Source organism: Gossypium raimondii, chromosome 3 (assembly GCF_025698545.1).
Source record: "Gossypium raimondii isolate GPD5lz chromosome 3, ASM2569854v1, whole genome shotgun sequence".
Classification (NCBI taxonomy): Eukaryota; Viridiplantae; Streptophyta; class Magnoliopsida; order Malvales; family Malvaceae; genus Gossypium; species Gossypium raimondii.
Window position 1 is genome coordinate 20,229,254 of NC_068567.1, and position 17,296 is coordinate 20,246,549.

Consider the following 17,296-nt stretch of genomic DNA (forward strand, 5'->3'; position numbering starts at 1 on the left):
GTCTATACCGAACCACTCAAGGTGACCCCTCCTACAAAAGAAGTAGGTAATGATGCTGGGGCAATGCAGGAAGCTGAGGAGTGATCTGAGGATTGTGCCAAGCCCAAAGAAAAGAAGAGAAAGTGCTCCAAAGAAAAAAGTGCAAGAAGGAGGAGAAAAAGAAGAGGAAGAAGAAAAATCGTGCAACCACATTGATGGCCGAGTAAAACTGATTTAGTTTATTTTAAGTTTTAGCTGTAGTATTCACGCATTACATGTAGCTGTAATTTTCATTTTGTTAGTGCACATTGTCTTTGCATTTTTATTGTCATTGCATTTTAATGTTAGTGTATTGGGGACAATGCAAACTTTAAGTTTGGGGGAATGCATATGGGTTTTGAAAATACACCTACATTTCAAAAAGAAAATTTTGAGTTTAATAAAGCATGCAAGGTTTATTTGCGGTTAATACAAATGTGTTTGAAATTTTTTTGTTACATTCGATACTTAATTCTTAAATAATGTGAATTATCAATAAATGAGTTGGATAAATTTGACTGAATGTTGTATCATCAATTTTTTTATGAATGATTTAGGTTGCATTAGTAGTGGATGACTAGTAGCATTCATTGAATCTTGAATGAATTTGTCTTTTACAATTGCTTATATATATATATAGTTATGAATAAGAGACACTCCAAAGTGGGTGTATTGTGAAATGTTAAAGAGGGAACACTTCAATGCAAGCGTTAGAAAAATGAATCTGGCCGAAGGCTGTCGTTGCATAAGTGTGTGTTTACGCAATTACATACTCCCTGGGGGTTTGTTGCACTCCATCGTTACTTCCCAATAACAAGGGTACAGTAATGCAACGATATCCCTTATTCATAAAAAAAAGACATATATTGTACAATAAATGTTCTATTGGTAGATAGAATTTAGGATTAAAAGCATGATGTTGGTTTTGATGAAGTTGCAATCTTATACATTCATACTTACGTATTGTCAATGGAATAATCTGTCATCTGAATGTAACTTATTCATTGGGATTTTAGGTGATTCAATTTGCTAGAATGATCATTTATCTTAGTGAATTCTTGTGTAGTCTTGCTAGTTTCTATTTTACTTGAGGACAAGTAAAAACTGAAGTTTGGGGGTGTGATAGTACTAGAAAGAATATATGTTTTCTCCCTACTTATTGATTAGCTTTTCTCGATTTAGTTATCTTTAGCTCATATTTTAGCATTTTCAATTCAGTAAATTGCATTTGATAACTCAATGGATCTTAACCTTTTTATCCTTAATTTCATCATGTTTTGGTACTAATGTCATTGCATGAGTATTTCTAGATTGCGCAAAGAATTTTCGTCGCACCTGACAGCTATCCGGATAATAACAAAAAGGTGTGAGCTATCTAGTCTAGTACAACCAACTTGTATGTATAGAGGAAGCATGATTCTGATGAAAGGACACCTGTGCTATTTGGATAAATATTAATATTGACATGAAAAAGAGAGAGGTTGGGGATTATCTTCTTCAACCTATCTTTTGAAACTTTTTGGCTATGGCGGCTTAAGCATCTTTCGGGTTAAATGTTTGTACGGAAGTACACATGATTTCTGGGTTAAATGTTATTTTATTCAATCTTTCTTCTACTGTTTAATCTTTGGGTTTGAATGTTTTTAGCATGGAAGTGTTATTGGGGTCACTAACACTGGAAATTGCAACAAAAGTTCAAGCTAACAAGCATTACAACGGAAGTTGCTTGAGGATTAGAGGAATTTAATCCACTTGTTCTTAATAGTGTTCCATTTCCATCATAGAAAGGTGTGGTTAATAAGCATGTCTAAGTCTTAGATTAAATATAGAAGTTAAACGTGGTAAGATATTCATTGCAATTTAATGCATCGACAATCGCCTATCCTTTTATACCTTGTGAGCACTTAGTATTCTGTTGAATATTCACATTGGGGATCCCAGTTTATCATTATCATATTTTATCTTATTGTTTTCAAGTTATTGCTATCACAATTTATCTCGTTTCTATCTATTTATTGCACTGACATTGATAGACAAAAGACAACCATCCTCGTGGGACTGATATCTAACAGACTCATATCTGTCTACTATACTTGCATTGATAGTGTACACTTGCACATTATTACTGTGACATTAAATAGCCTATCACTTCTCCAGAAATGTGTTTTTTTCCCAAAAACACTTTTGAGAAGCATTCCTAAACTAGGCCTAAATGTATATTGACTTTTATTTGTATTTTATTATCTTGAATCATAGATTTACCACTGAGTGAATTTGCTCAGCGTACGATATCTTTTCTCCATGCGCAAGTATAGAAGATATTTGATAGTTCAAGCAATTGATCCAGCATCCAACAATCGTCCCCCCAACTCAACAAAGTTCATATATCTCAATTTTGTTAAGTGGGGCATGTACCTAGTTGATTTGGTTTAAGGTGTTGAAATTATGTCTAGGTAAACTTTGAACTAGAAGTTAGATATACGAAATGGATTATATGAATGCAATGTATATATGAGTTACACAATTGGTTTGTATTGTGTGAAGTGCTGTAAATGTTTATGATCATGGTGAAGTTTAGGTAAGAATGTATATGTTTTGAATGAATTACACTAGATGGTTAGTCTATTAGTGTTAAGGAATTGGCATAGTGTGGATAAGGTATTGAAGTGTTTATTTTGATGCTGGAAAGTTGCATATATTGGCTAACCTTTAGGTGTGAATGTGTATTAGGTTGTCTTGGAAAATTTGTAGGTAAACTTTAATTAAGAATTGCAGAAACAATATGTGACATCATGATAAGATCCGGTTACTATGCGATAGAACAACATCAAAGATGCTCATTGCAATGAGACCTAACAGTTTGTCACGTTGCGACAAGAAACACCCTTACATTGCGACATCATTCTAAATTTTTAAACATTACATTTGGTCCCACATCAATCCCGATTTAACTTTGGAGAATTCATAAGCTCGTTTAAGACCTGGAAACAAATGTATAATGTGTTGTATGAATGTATTGACTGTAATTAATCATCTAATGGTATAATTTGTTGGTAATTTGATCGTAGTTTCTTCATCAACGAATGTGGCACCTTATAGCTCAGACCCGACGATCGGGTTGGGTATGGTGTGTTACATTTACTGGCACCAAAGCTATAGGTTTAGCCGATTCTAAGACTAAATCGAGCTTAGAAATTGAGTCTAGAGGTACATGCCAAAGTCTAGTCGAGTGTGAGTCAGGATTTGGATAATGATTATTAAATTTCTTTATTTTATAGGCAAAATGTCAGAGGAATTGATAAATAATGCTAGTAATGATGTTTATAGTAGTGGTCACTTCGCTGGGAGTGAGAATAGAACCAGTTCAAGGCACCTGGCAATGATCCAATTGGTGCTCGACAACAAAAAATGATAGCCCTCGAGGGGAATAAATGAAATTACTATACTATATAGCGAAAGTCCTCCAGCGAGTAGCGGGAGCTGACCTGCAAGTTGCTCTGGTTTTCATAACTCAACGAGCTCTAATAAATGAGTTATGAAAATACAAGGCAACCGAATTTAAAGGGTTGAAAGGCGTCAATCTTTCATCAGCTAAAACTTGGTTCAAATCGACAAATCAGGTACTACAACAGCTCGAGTGTTCTCTGCACGAATGTGTCACGGGCGTGGTTTCCCTCATAAAAAAGGAGGCATATCAATGGTGGTTATCAATCACTCGACATGTGTCAACCGACCATGTTAAATGGACTTTCATTCGGTGAAAATTCCAGAAAAATTACATAGGTGAGTTGTATCTAGAAGATTAGAAACATGAGTTCATGATGTTAAGATGATAACTCTTGAAAAGAGTTATATTTCATGCCTTTAAACCTGGCTAATTTCTTGTACTTAAGTACATTTTGTTACATTTTAGGGCATTTTAGTTAGCATTTTTAATACTACATTAAGACTTGGACTGTGTTGGAATTAGGTGCTTTTAATAGCTTGTGGTGGAGTTTTTTATGTGTTGGTATGGCAGGAACAAGTTTTAGAACGAGGAAATAAAGGAGTGAAGTTTTGTCATGGAAAAAGTGCAGACAATTTACCAGCACGGATGCCATGGCAATGCCAGGAAGACCAAGTCAACATTTTTTGCACAATAGTCCCTGTTCAAATTAAAACTTATACCAAATAAATCCCCTAAAAGAGGAGAAGATAATCACAAGTTGTTAGCCGACCCTAGCCTAATTTATCTATAAAAGCCGATGAAGGGGTTCTCACAAATGGCAGAAAAAAGTGGGAGAGATCTTTAGGCGTAAATAAGGGTTCAGCTGCGCAAAGGAAATGAAGTCAAAGGCAGTCCTTCTTAGCCATCAAAGGACGTTGTGCTGCCAAAATGTGGACTGGGCAAGCAAAAGCTGTTTCTCGAAATCCTTCCATTATTTCCATCAGACTTCCTTCAAAAGATTGAATTGAAGTAGTTGAAGACAATGTCAAATAATATTATGGTGTGGAATTTTATTTCCTAGCCTATGAGCTAAATCTCATAGGGTTAGGATTACTTTCAATGAAACCTTAAACTATTTTTATGGATGCAGTATATATCTAATTTACTTTACTATTTCATTTGATTGTTCTTATTTTTTAATTAAAATGCAAATGATCTCTAGACATAGAAGAGTGTTCGCATACTTATAAACTGATTCTAATTCCAAAAGGGTTGGGTTGGTAGGATTAAAATTAAATAAAATGAGCAACTTCGATAGACACTTATTGTCGAACCTAAATATAAAGTCACGATCATACAGAAGGAACCCATGCAATATATCTAAAAAGCCTTTAGAAACGGGCAAGGTAACTTGAGGTTTGGTCTTGCAAGAGGCAGCCCATTTTAGAACTCTTTTGAGCAGTAAAGTAGATACGATTTTGCCAAGGCATTATTGATAGTAAGGGTCGATTTCGGGTAATCATGACCTTCAGAATCAACATCACTCTATCCTTATTCTTTGTCATAGTAACTTTTCCACAAAATTTTTAATTGTTTATTTCTTTGTTTACATTCTATTCGGATAAAATTTCTCATTATTACCATTACATTTCTTCTCTTGTTTTGCCATAGTATTTCCAAGTATTCATTAATTCCACATATTCCATACATCACTATTCTGTTAATTGCCACTGCATACTTATCGTTGTTTTTGCCATACCATCAATTTTATTTTATTATAATAACTTGACCACTTTTGTGCCTCAATTTTATCCTCGTGGGAACGATACTCACTCATCATTTTATTACTTGATTCAAGGTGTATACTTGCACAAAATCACATATCATTTTACACGCAACATGTTTTGGCGTTGTTGTAGAGGATCGGCAAATTGGTGAAATTTGGTTTGGTTTTTTTACGTAGTAGTTTTATTTAACTTAGTGAGTTTACCTTTCATAGGTTTGCCATCAGTGCATGAGAAAAGGCATTCCTGCTAACATAGAATACCTTTTTTATCTGAAGATTGACAGAACCCTAATTTTACGAAGAAAGAGAAAAGAATTGAGAAAATTGGTTGGATATAGGAATGATCTTAAAGGTAATCCAAATGAGCCCAATAAAAATCCTCCCATTGGACATGTGGTGGATGATCGAGATAGGCAAATTAGAGAGCATGTCATCCCAATGCTAGATGATCTGAATCTAAGGATAGTTAGACCAAATATACAAGCTCAGTAATTCGAGTTGAAACAAGTAATGTGTTAGATGTTACAAATCATAAGAGGGTTCAGTGGACTCCCCACTGAAGACCCACGATTACATTTAAGACACTTTCTAGAAGTATGTGATTCATTCAAACAACAGGGTTTTCCTGAACATGCCTTAAGACTTAAGCTATTCCTGTATTTTTTAAAAGATCTTGCGAGAGCATGGCTAAATGCTTTGCCATCAGGAACAGTGGCATCATGGAATAATCTTTGCCAGAGATTTTTGCTATGGTATAACCTGCCTACTATGAATGCCAAGCTGAGAAATGATATTACATCTTTTCAGCATATGGAGGACGAGATATTATACGAAGCTTTGGAACAATTTAAGGAGTTAATTTGAAAATGTCTGATGCATGGATTCTAGCACTAGACTCAAATAGAGATGTTTTACAACTGATTGAATGTACACACAAGGATGGTAGTTGATGCGTCTGCCAACAGTACGTTGTTGGAAAAAACTTATAATGAAGCATACGAGATCTCAGAAGATATTGCCAACAATAATTATCAGTATCCGACCATAAGACTTGGGACGGGTAAGAGAGCTGCTGGTACCATGCAATCACTTCATTAACGACCTAGGTATCTTCTCTCGCTAATATGATTAAAACCAAGAAAAATCCAACTGTAGTCCATGAGATGAAATCAGCATAGCTATCATGTGTTTATTGTGGGAAAATAATTTGTTTGATGAATGCCCATCAAACCCAACATCAGTATACTACATGGGTAATTTTAACCGGAATAATAATCCCTATTCCAACACTTACAATTCGGAGTGGAAGCAGCATATGAATTTTAGTTGGAATAATCAAGGTGCGGGGAGTTCACACAATGTTCCAAGACAAAATATCCACAATGCACCGCCCGATTATAATCATCCTATACTGAGGCAAAATGCTTGAGAAGGCCAGGTATCATATCCTAATTCTATTGAATCTTTGTTGAAGGAGTATATGACCAAAAATGATGTTGTAATCTAGAGTCAGGCTGCATTTTTATGAGCTCTTGAGAATCAAGTGGGAAAAATAGTGAATGCTTTAAATTTGAGGCCAAAAATAGCATTTCCAAGCGATACCGAGAATTGGAGATCACAAGGGAAAGAACATTGTAAAGTGATTACTCTTAAAAGTTGAACTTAGTTGAATGATGTTGTTCAAGATGCCACGGAATGAGAGGATAACTCGAATAACAACTATTTAAAGATCTCAGAGCCATCTAAAAAACATATTGCATTTGAAAAGGGTAAGTAGAAGAATGTTGCGGCAAAGTCAGATCATGTTGCCAACAAAAGTGCCATAACAAAACAATATTAGCAACTTGAAGGACAACCACATTTACCTTTTCCTCAATGATTTCACTATTCCAAGCAGGAGATTCAGTTCAAAAGATTTTTGGAGGTTTTAAAGCAACTCCATGTCAATATACTGCTAGTAGAAGCTTTGGAAAAAATTCCCAACTATTTGAAATTTATGAAAGACATATTGTCAAAGAACCACAGATTGGGAGAATTTAAGATTATTGCTCTCACTGAAGGGTGCACAACCATGTTGATGAATAAATTGCCTCCAAAGTTAAAGGACCCAGGGAGTTTCACTATATTGGTAATCATTATATTGGTAAGGCATTATGTGATTTAGAAGCGAGTATAAATCTAATGCCTCTTTCTATTTTCAGGAAACCGCGAATCGGGAAAGCAAGACCTACTACGGTTACATTGCAACTGGCTAATTGATCCTATGCACATTCGGAAGGTAAAATTGAAGATGTACTGGTAAGGGTACATAAATTTATCTTTGTTGTGAATTTCCTTATTTTAGAATGTGAAGCTGACCATGATGTGCCAATTATTCTTGGAAGACATTTTCTTGCTACTGGCAGAACTTTAATTGATGTGTAGAAAGGTGAATTGACAATGAGAATGAATGATCAACAAATCACATTTAATTTATTTAATTCCCTGAAATGTGCTAATGAGAATAAAGAAAGTCGATCCATTGACTTGATAGAAATAGTAGTGGAGAAAAATTCACAAGATTTTGCTACAATAATTCTGATAGTGATAAAGATTCATTTGAGTGGAGACCCTTGTACACTTTGTTGGAGCAAAATAAACCTTTCAATTTTGATGAAAAATGCTTGGTAGCTCATGTATATCTCGATAGAGTTGTTGATGTCAAAGACATGAAAATGAAGGACACATTTAAAGTAAATGGGCAACGCTTGAAACATTACTGGAGTGATCATGTAGAGCGAGACAAATAGTCCATTGATCTTTGAGCTGTTTAACTTTAACATCTTGAAAATTATTTTTATTTTTATTTCATTTTTTGATTTAAATTTCTTTTAGTTATTTTATTTCCTTTGTTTAATAAACTATAAGAGGGGAATGGGTCGGTGATGTAGAGTCTATTGAGACGAATCTTGCCAATGAAGAGAATGCACCCAAAGCACTAAAGGACGAACTAGAGAAAACAGAGTCTGTCAAGATTGAGACTAATCCTGAGGATAAAGAGGAAGGGAATCCCTCAATTGCACCACTAGTGGACAGCACTACGGCTGTTCCACCGCCTTCTACTGAACTGATGACTAAATAGGATCATGAGACTAATGAGATTATTGATGAAATCACTAGATTTGATAATGAAGAGGAGGATGTACCACTCAATTTACTTAAAAGGTCGATGCATTATAAGATTAGTGCACGAAAGACCGCTCGCCGCAATTAAATTACCACCATTCATTTCCAATCTCGGGAAGTTTTTCTCCCGTAATTACATCTCATTTTGCACATATATATGTTCTTGCATTCATAATTCATATTTGTACATGCATTAAGGACAATGCATCCCTTAGGTTTGGGGGTGTGTTGAGCATTTAGCATTGCATTAAATAGTTAGTTGAGCATGTTTTAACTTTTTCGTTCATTTGTCATTCATTTTTCCATGGCACACATGACTGCGAGGAATTTTTTAGACTGTGATAAGCGTGTTTTTATATGTGATGTTTGATGAGGAGCTTAATTCTTCAATAAACTTAGAAAGCTATGATAGTGGATTAGGTGACTTTAGCTTAGGATAGTTTGCTTGCAAACTAACCCCTAAAATTAGATGTCTTAATTTTGATTATAATTCATCTATAGTAAGTATCTTTTGATAAACTTAGAGACTCTTGAAACTATATTCAATGACATGCCAATACTTAATAATTAATAAAGTGGCAATGTCTAAGAAAATTATTTTAAAAAAATTTGCATCAAATACTCCAATTCTTAGAATTGCCGAGTACGTCAGCACCACTTTGTTTGCTCTATCGTGCTGTTGACTAGAAAGGTGGGTTTGAGTAAGAGTGTGTAATAAAGAAATTTAGGGGCACTCTATTACAGAAACAGGTTGAGTAGCTAAGGAGGTAGTTGTTTGCTCAATCCATCTTTTTAGTCAAAATCCTTAATTTCATGAGTGGTATTCAAATCGTGACATGATTGAGTATTCGACAATTTAGTGTATGGTCCATTATAATTTTCAAGTAAAAGAATCATGTGACAAGCTTAATACCTTAGTAAAAAGAAAAAATAGGCATAATAAATGGATATGTATGTATTTAAGTACGTATAGGGCCAGAAAAAAAAAGAAGGAAAACTGAGTTAGTTAAAAGATGAACTAAGTAAATTAAGAGGTACTCACTATAGTGAAAATTGCATGAATACTTAGGATTTTTCTTTCTTTTAGGGTAATGTTTTCTGCACTGCATTTTCTAAATAAGCTTATGAAACCTGATCAAAACTTTAAGACGTAGAAGATTGCTGAGAACTAAAGTACAATATGCTCTTTCAATGGTCTAACAGTCCAAAGGTAATTATGTTGCTATGGCAATTCTTACGTTCATGCATTCATGCATATCTTTCTTGGGGACAAGTAATAACTCAGGTATGGGGGTGTTATAACTCTTGGAAAGAGTTATATTTCATGCCTTTAGACCTAGATAATTGCTTTTACTTAAGTACATTTTGTTGCATTTTAGGACATTTTAGTTAAAATTTTTAATATTACATTAAGACTTGGACTGTGTTGGAATTAGGTGCTTTTAATCGCTTGTAGTGGAATTTTTTTTGTGTTAGTATGGCAGGAGCAGGTTTTAGAACGAGGAAATAAAGGAGTGAAGTTTTGTTAGGGAAAAAGTGCAAACAGTTTGCCAGCACGGATGCCGTGGCAATGCCGGAAGACCAAGTCAACGTGCAATAGTCTTAGTTCAAATTCAAACTTATACCAGATAAATCCCCCTAAAAAAGCAGAAGATAATCACAGGCTATTGGTCGACCCTAGCCTAATTTATCTATAAAAGCTAATGAAGGGGATCTCACAAATGGTGAAAAATAAAACGGGAGAGGTCCTTTGGAATAAATAAGGGTTCGGCTGTGGAAAGGAAATGAAGTCAAAGGTAGTCCTTCTTAGCCATCACAAGACACTGTGCTGTTGAAGTGTGGATTGAGAAACGAAAGTTGTTTCTCAAATTCCTTTTGTTATTTCCATTAGAGTTCCTTCAAAAGATTGAATTGAAGTAGTTGAACACAATGCTGGATAAAATTTTGGTTTGGAATTTTATTTTCCAGCCCTTTAGCTAAATCTCATAGGGTTGGGATTACTTTCAATGAAACCTTAAACCATTTTTATGGATGTAGAATATCTCTAATTTACTTTACTGTTTCATTTGATTGTTCTTATTTCTTAATTAAAATGCAAACGGTCTCTAGGCATAGAAGACTATTCGCGTACTTATAAACTGATTCTAATTTCAAAAGGGTTGGGTTGGTTGGATTAAAATTAAAAGAAATGAGCAATTATTTGATAGAAACTTGTAGTCGACTTTAGACATAGAGTCACGATCATACAAAAGGAACCCATGCAAGATATCTAAAAAGCCTTTAGACAGGGCAAGGTAACTTGAGGTTTTGCTCAAACAAGAGGCAGGCCATTTTAGAACTTTTTTATGCAGTAAAGTAGATACGATTTTGCAAAGGCATTATTGACAGTAAGGGTTGATTCTAGGTAATCTCGACCTTCCGAATCAACATCACTCTATCCTTATTCTTTGCCGTAGTAACTTTGCCAAAACATATTTAGTTGTTTATAATTGTTTACATTCTATTTGGATAAACACTCTCGTTATTTCAATTACATTTCTACTCTCATTTTTCCATAGCATTTCAAAGTATTCATTAATTCCACATATTGCATACATCACTATTCTGTTAATTGCCAGTACATACTTATCGTTGTTCTTTCCATTGCATTAATAGCATTTTATTATAATAACTTGACCACTTTTGTGCCTCAATCTGATCCTTGTGGGAATGATACTATCTCATCACTTTATTACTTGATTTGACCTATATACTTGCACAAAATCACATATCATTTTAAATGCGACATAAGACAAGGTGAGATGTCTGTTGTCAACTATGAGCGTGAGTTTTTGCGGCTCAATAAATACGCTCTGGAATTGGTGCCGGCGGAAGAAGAAAGTTGTAAGTGATCCCTTCGAGGATTGTGTGACAAGCTCAGAGTTCAGTTGGTCTCACACAAATTAAAAGAATTTGCTGACCTAATTGAACGAGTGAAAATGGTTGAGGAAGTAATGGGCCCTGATAAGAAGCCTGAACCCTTCTAATCCTTCAAAAAGTGAGTTTGGACTTCTAGCTTACATTCATTGCCTAAGTAGGCTAGAGAGTCTCGTGAGCACTAGAGGTCAACATTGAGGTCTATTAGGCCAAAAAAAGGCTAGGATCGTCAGTCGAAAATGTTAGGAGGCAGTGTTAGAGGCCCTGCTAAAGATGTTGATGTTATGATTTGTGTTTTATCTAGGAAAAGACAAAAGGGCGAGTTTTGGAAGAAGACCAGGGAGTGTTTTCATTATGGGTCACTAGACCATTTTGCACGGGATTGTCTTGGTATATTCCTTTTATATCTCTTACCTTTTTATTCTTTGATTGATATTCGTTCTTCCCACTCTTATGTAAATTCTAGATTTGTGAAATCGGAGAGTTTGAATTCGAAAATGTCAAATGTTGCAATGATTGTATCGAGTCCTTTAGGGAAAATTGTGCTTGTTGACCTAGTTTGTAAGCGGTGTCCATTAAAAATCTAGGTTTGGTGATTATGTCATTTGGTGATTTCGATGTGATTCTAAGGATGGATTAGTTAACCAAGCATTGTGTGATTCTGGACTATCGCAACAAGAAGTTTTCTGTCCAAAATCTGGAAGGCGAGATTATCGAAGTTAGAGGCACCAAATCTAGTGGCTTCACTCATATCATTTCATTTGTTTGAGCTAATAAACTCTTAAATCAAGGCTGTGAAGCATACATAGCCTACATTATTAACTCGAACTCAGACGTAAGTCAAATAAGCAAGATTCAGATAGCGTGTTAGTTATCAGATGTTTTTCCTAAAGAATTACCAGGATTACCTCATTATCATGAGGTCAAATTTAGAATTGAAGTTTACCCGGGTACAGGTCCAGTATCAATTACTCTATACCGTATTGGCATTGATGGAGTTAAAAGAGCTAAAAATTTAGTTGAAAGACCTCTTAGATCATGGCTTTATAGGTCTTAGTCTATCACCCTAGGAAGTTCCAGTGCTATTTGTCAAAAAGAAAGATGGGTTGATGTAGCTATGTATTGATTATCAGTAATTAAATAAGCTGACAATCAAAAACTGATATTCTCTACCACATATTGATGATTTGTTTGACCAAATGAGTGGTGTCTCTATCTTTTCTAAAAGTGATTTGAGTACGAGATATTATCAAATAAAGATGAAGGATAGTGACGTATTGAAAACAGCATTCCATACATGGTATGGTCACTAAAAATTTCTTGCGATGCCATTCGGGTTACCTAGATAATTCATAGTGGTATTCATTGATGATATCTTAATCTAAGAATTGTATTACGGGTGTGACGTGAAAAGCAATTTTATGAAACGTTTAGTAAGTACTATTTTGGCTATCTAAAATAGTATTTCTAGGTCACATTGTTTCAGCAGAAGGAACTTGGGTTGATCCTAAAAAGATTGAAGCTATCCTCCAGTGGAAAGCACGAAAGAATGCATCTGCGATTTGAAGCTCCATTGGTTTGGTTGTGTATTATAAGAGATTTGTAAATGGGTTTTCTAAAATAGTCTTGCCTATGACAAAACTCCTGCAAAAGAATGTGTCCTTTGAGTGGAATGAACAATGTCAGGAAAGTTTAGAGAAGTTGAAGACAATCTTGACAAAAGTGCCAATCTTGACTCTACCCGAATTTGGGAAAAATTTGTGGTCTTCAATGATGCTTCATTGAATGGTTTCAGTTGTGTTCTAATGTAGGATGGTAAATTTATTGTGTATGCGTCCCGATACTTGAAACCACATAAGCGCAATTACCCGACACATGATTTAGATCTTGCCGCTGTAGTGTTCACTCTAAAAGGCATTATTTGTATGGTGAGAAATCACATATTTTTACAGATCACAAAAGGAGTTGAATATAAGACAGCGTCGTTGGGTCGAGCCACTAAAAGGCTACGATTGTATAATCGATTATCATCTTGGAAAAAGCAAATATTGTAGTTGATGCTTTGATTAGAAAAGCTGCAATTGAGTTGCATGCAGTATCTGTTCAACTCAATATTTACAAAAATGGCAGCCTGTGTCGCGTGTGAATATGATATGGGAATTGTACAAGTATACACGTCAAATCAAGTAATAAAGTGATAAGTGAGATCGTCTCCATAGTGATCAGATTAGGTATAGAAATGGTTAGGTTATGATAATGATTAATGTTACGGAAAAATCAAGTTAAGTATGTAGTGGTAAATTAAATAATAAGCATAAGTGCAAAATGTATACTGACTAATATAGAAAATTTTAGGCAAAAAAAGATTAAAAATGTAGCGGCAATTACGAAAATAATTACATGAATAAAATGCAAGTGAGTAAATAAATAATTAAGAATGTTATGGGAAAGATACTATGGCAAAGGATAGAAATTCTACAATGTTGATTGGAAGGTTGGGATTACTAAGATTTTGCCCTTACTTTCAGTAATGCCTTAACAAAATCGTACTTAAAGTATTGCTCAGAAGAGACCTAAAGTGACCTACTTCTTTCGAGAGCATGATCTCAAGTTACCTGGCCTGTGTCTAAAGGCCTTAGCACGACACCCTACACTATTTTGTCTTCATTCTATACAAACGTTACTCTATGTCTAGAGTTTGTTGTTGGTATTCGGTCGAATACCCACTTGTATCATTCAATTTCAGTCCAACTAATCCAACCTTTTCAAAAATAGATTCAATTTATGTGCATATTGCACACTCATCTATGTCTTGAGAATGTACGCATATAGTTAGGAAATTAAAGTAATTGAATGAAATAGTATATTAAATCAAATATATGCTTCAACCATTAAGGAAAATAAAAGTTTCATCATGTAATCCCAACCCTTTGAGATTTAATTCATGGGTTGGCGATTAAAATTCAAGTTAAAAATAACATCCAACATCTTTTCGATCAATTAAATTCAAGGGAGAATAGATTAAGAAATAATGGAACAACTTAGGAAGATGGTTGCTGCCAAAGCAATCCACAATCCAGTAGCATAGGTCATATGGTGGCTCGGAGGGACTGCCTTCAGCTTCCTTTTTCCGTCTCTACCCAGTCGTTATCCTCTATTGTTGCCTCTAAATTTTGCACACTCTTTAGGGTTTCCCCTTTGGCTTTTTATAAGCTATTCTTCCTAAGATAGCTCCAACATCCCACGATATTCTCTCCTCTTTTTTAGGTAGATTTTTTGGTACAAGTAGAGTTGGGCTGAGACTGGTATGCATTCACTCAGTCATCTTCCTAAATTTCCATGGCATACAAGGTGGAAAACTGTCCCTTTTTCCTAGGAAAACCTTCACTCCTTTATTTCTTTCTCCACATCCTGTACCTGCCAAACCCAAGCACAACCCTTCCACATACAATTAAAAGTATCTAGCATGTAAACACAGTCCAAGCTCCTAATGCAAATGATAAAAATGCTAATAAAATGTCCTAACATGCAACTAAATGTACCCAAGTACAAGCAATTAGCTAGGTCTAAAGGCAAGAAATATAACTCTTTTCAAGATTTATCAGCCTGCTAGTTGAATTGAGAATTATACATGTATTGTTCGAATGAATTAAGGAAGCGTAGCTTACTGATGCTAAATTATCCGAGAAAAAGAAATTTGTTCAACAACACAATGTTTAAAGTTTTAGCGTGGATGGAAACGATTGCCTAAGATCCTGTAATCGAATTTGTATCCTTGAATATTCTGAACTAAAAGAATGGATTCTACGTGAGGCTGACGATAGTTCCTTTTCTATGCATCCTAGTGGTGTGAATATGTATCGTGACCTATGAAAATTGTATTGGTGGCCCAAAATAAAGAAATGAAATCGTCGAATATGTCACCAAATGTTTGACCTATCAACAGGCAAAAGCCAAGCACCAAGTTCCCACTGGGTTGTTATAGCCTACAAAAGCCAAGCACCAAGTTCCCACTGGGTTGTTATAGCCTATCTCTATTCTAGAGTGGAAATGGGAACGGAATGCAATAGATTTCATGGTTGATCTACCAGCATCACCGAGCAAAAGAAATGTCATTTGGGTGATAGTTGATGACCTAACAAAATCTGCTCATTTTCTAGAGGGGAGAACCGATTGGTCACTCCAAAAGCTAGCTACAATTTATATTCGCGAGATAGATAGAATTCATGGTGTGCTTGTGTCTATTATCTCAAATCGAGACCCACGTTTTACCTTGAGATTCTGGAAACAATTGCATGAATCTTTAGGTACAACATTGAATTTCAACACAGCATTCCATCCTTAGTCTGATGGCCAATCAGAGAAAGTTATTCGGTGCTAGAAGATATGTTGTGAGCCTGTGTGATTGATCTTAAATCTGGTTGGGAACATTATTTACTGTTAGTTGAATTTGTGTATAATTCAGTTTCCAATCGAGTATCCAAATGGCTTTCTACGAAGCATTATACAGATAAAGGTGTAGAACACCCTTGTGCTAGTTGATATTGAGTAAAAGGAAAGCGATCGGGCTAGAATTGATTTAGGAAGAAGAAGATATAGTGAAATTGATTCGGGACAGATTGAAAGCGGCATTCGATAGGCAAAGTTCGTATGCTGATTTGAAGTGAAAGGATATTGAGTATTCCATGGGTTATAAGGTATTTCTGAAGGTTTCCCCGTGGAAAAAGGTCCTCTAATCGATCTCATATTATACTGGTTGAGGCAATTGAAGTTCAACCTGATATGTCGTATAAAGAAGAACCGGAATAAATCCTAGCTCGAGAAGTGAAAGAGATGAGGAATAGACATGTGCCACTAGTAAAGGTTCTATGGTGTAATCATAGCATAGAGGAAGCGACTTGGGAACCGAAAGAAATAATGAGATCTCAGAATCTCAATCTCTTTCTAGGTAAATTTCGGGGACAAAATTTCTTTAGGGGGAGAATTGTAATAACCTGATTTTCTAGTGGTGTCAGAAGATACAATTTTCGGACCCAATTTTCATCTACTGAACCCATAAATATTAAATAGAGATATTTACGGAGCTAGTGTATTAATAAATTTAAAATTGGATAAGTAATTTACCCGAATTAGTGATTAATTATGGATTATGGACTAAATCGTAAAGCCCAATCGCTATAGATTTTTAATTAGAAAATGGCTTAGGGACTTAAATTGCAATTAGGCAAAGGTTTAGATAGCAATTAGAAAATGGCTTAGGGACTTAAATTGCAATTAGGCAAAGGTTTAGATAGCAATTAGACTATGTATAAGTAAGAGTTAGTGGATGGTTATCATAATGGAGGATTAATTAAAACAAATTAAAGTTAATTAATATTAAAATATAATTAATTAACTAATTATAAAATTAATCCAAGTATAAAAAGTGGGAATTGGTGGATGGAGAGATAATCTCATCATCTCCAATCAGCCTTATAAAGAAAAAGAGAAAGAGACACCATTTTTCATAGGGTTTTAGGCTTTTAGCTTCAATTTCATTTGCCTAGTTATTTTTCTTTGATTTTTATAGATTTTTTTATCTTGAGAGCTTGATTAAGGTAACTCAAGGATGAATTTGATCAACTAGTGAAGTTTCGATGAGATGCCATCTTTGAGAATTAAATGCTCTAAGTGTTAAATTGATAAAAATTAAGCTTACTTTAAGAAAAGGACTAAATTTTAAAGCTTAATTGCTAGTTTCGTACATTAGAGATCAAACTGAATAAAAGATCAAATTTACATGAAATTTTAGTAGGAATAAGAAATAGGAGGTTCTTAATTAGTAATTGTGAAATCAAATTTCAATCTAAAGCTTTGGATTGAAAGTTATGTTTGCCTAGAGTTTAATGACTAAATTGAATAAATTGTAAAATATGCTTGATTTTATGATTAGTTCTGATTTGAATGGAATTTTATAATATTATATGTTTTATGATTTTATTTAG

The 17,296-nt window shown here is 34.7% G+C and overlaps 1 non-coding gene across 1 annotated transcript; it reads right to left on the reverse strand.

The window, feature by feature from the left end:
* Window positions 1–6,008: 6,008 nt before the first annotated feature.
* Window positions 6,009–6,115, reverse strand: LOC128040258 (small nucleolar RNA R71). Its single transcript, XR_008194915.1, has one exon. It is a non-coding gene; the product is annotated as a small nucleolar RNA R71 (small nucleolar RNA).
* Window positions 6,116–17,296: the final 11,181 nt, after the last annotated feature.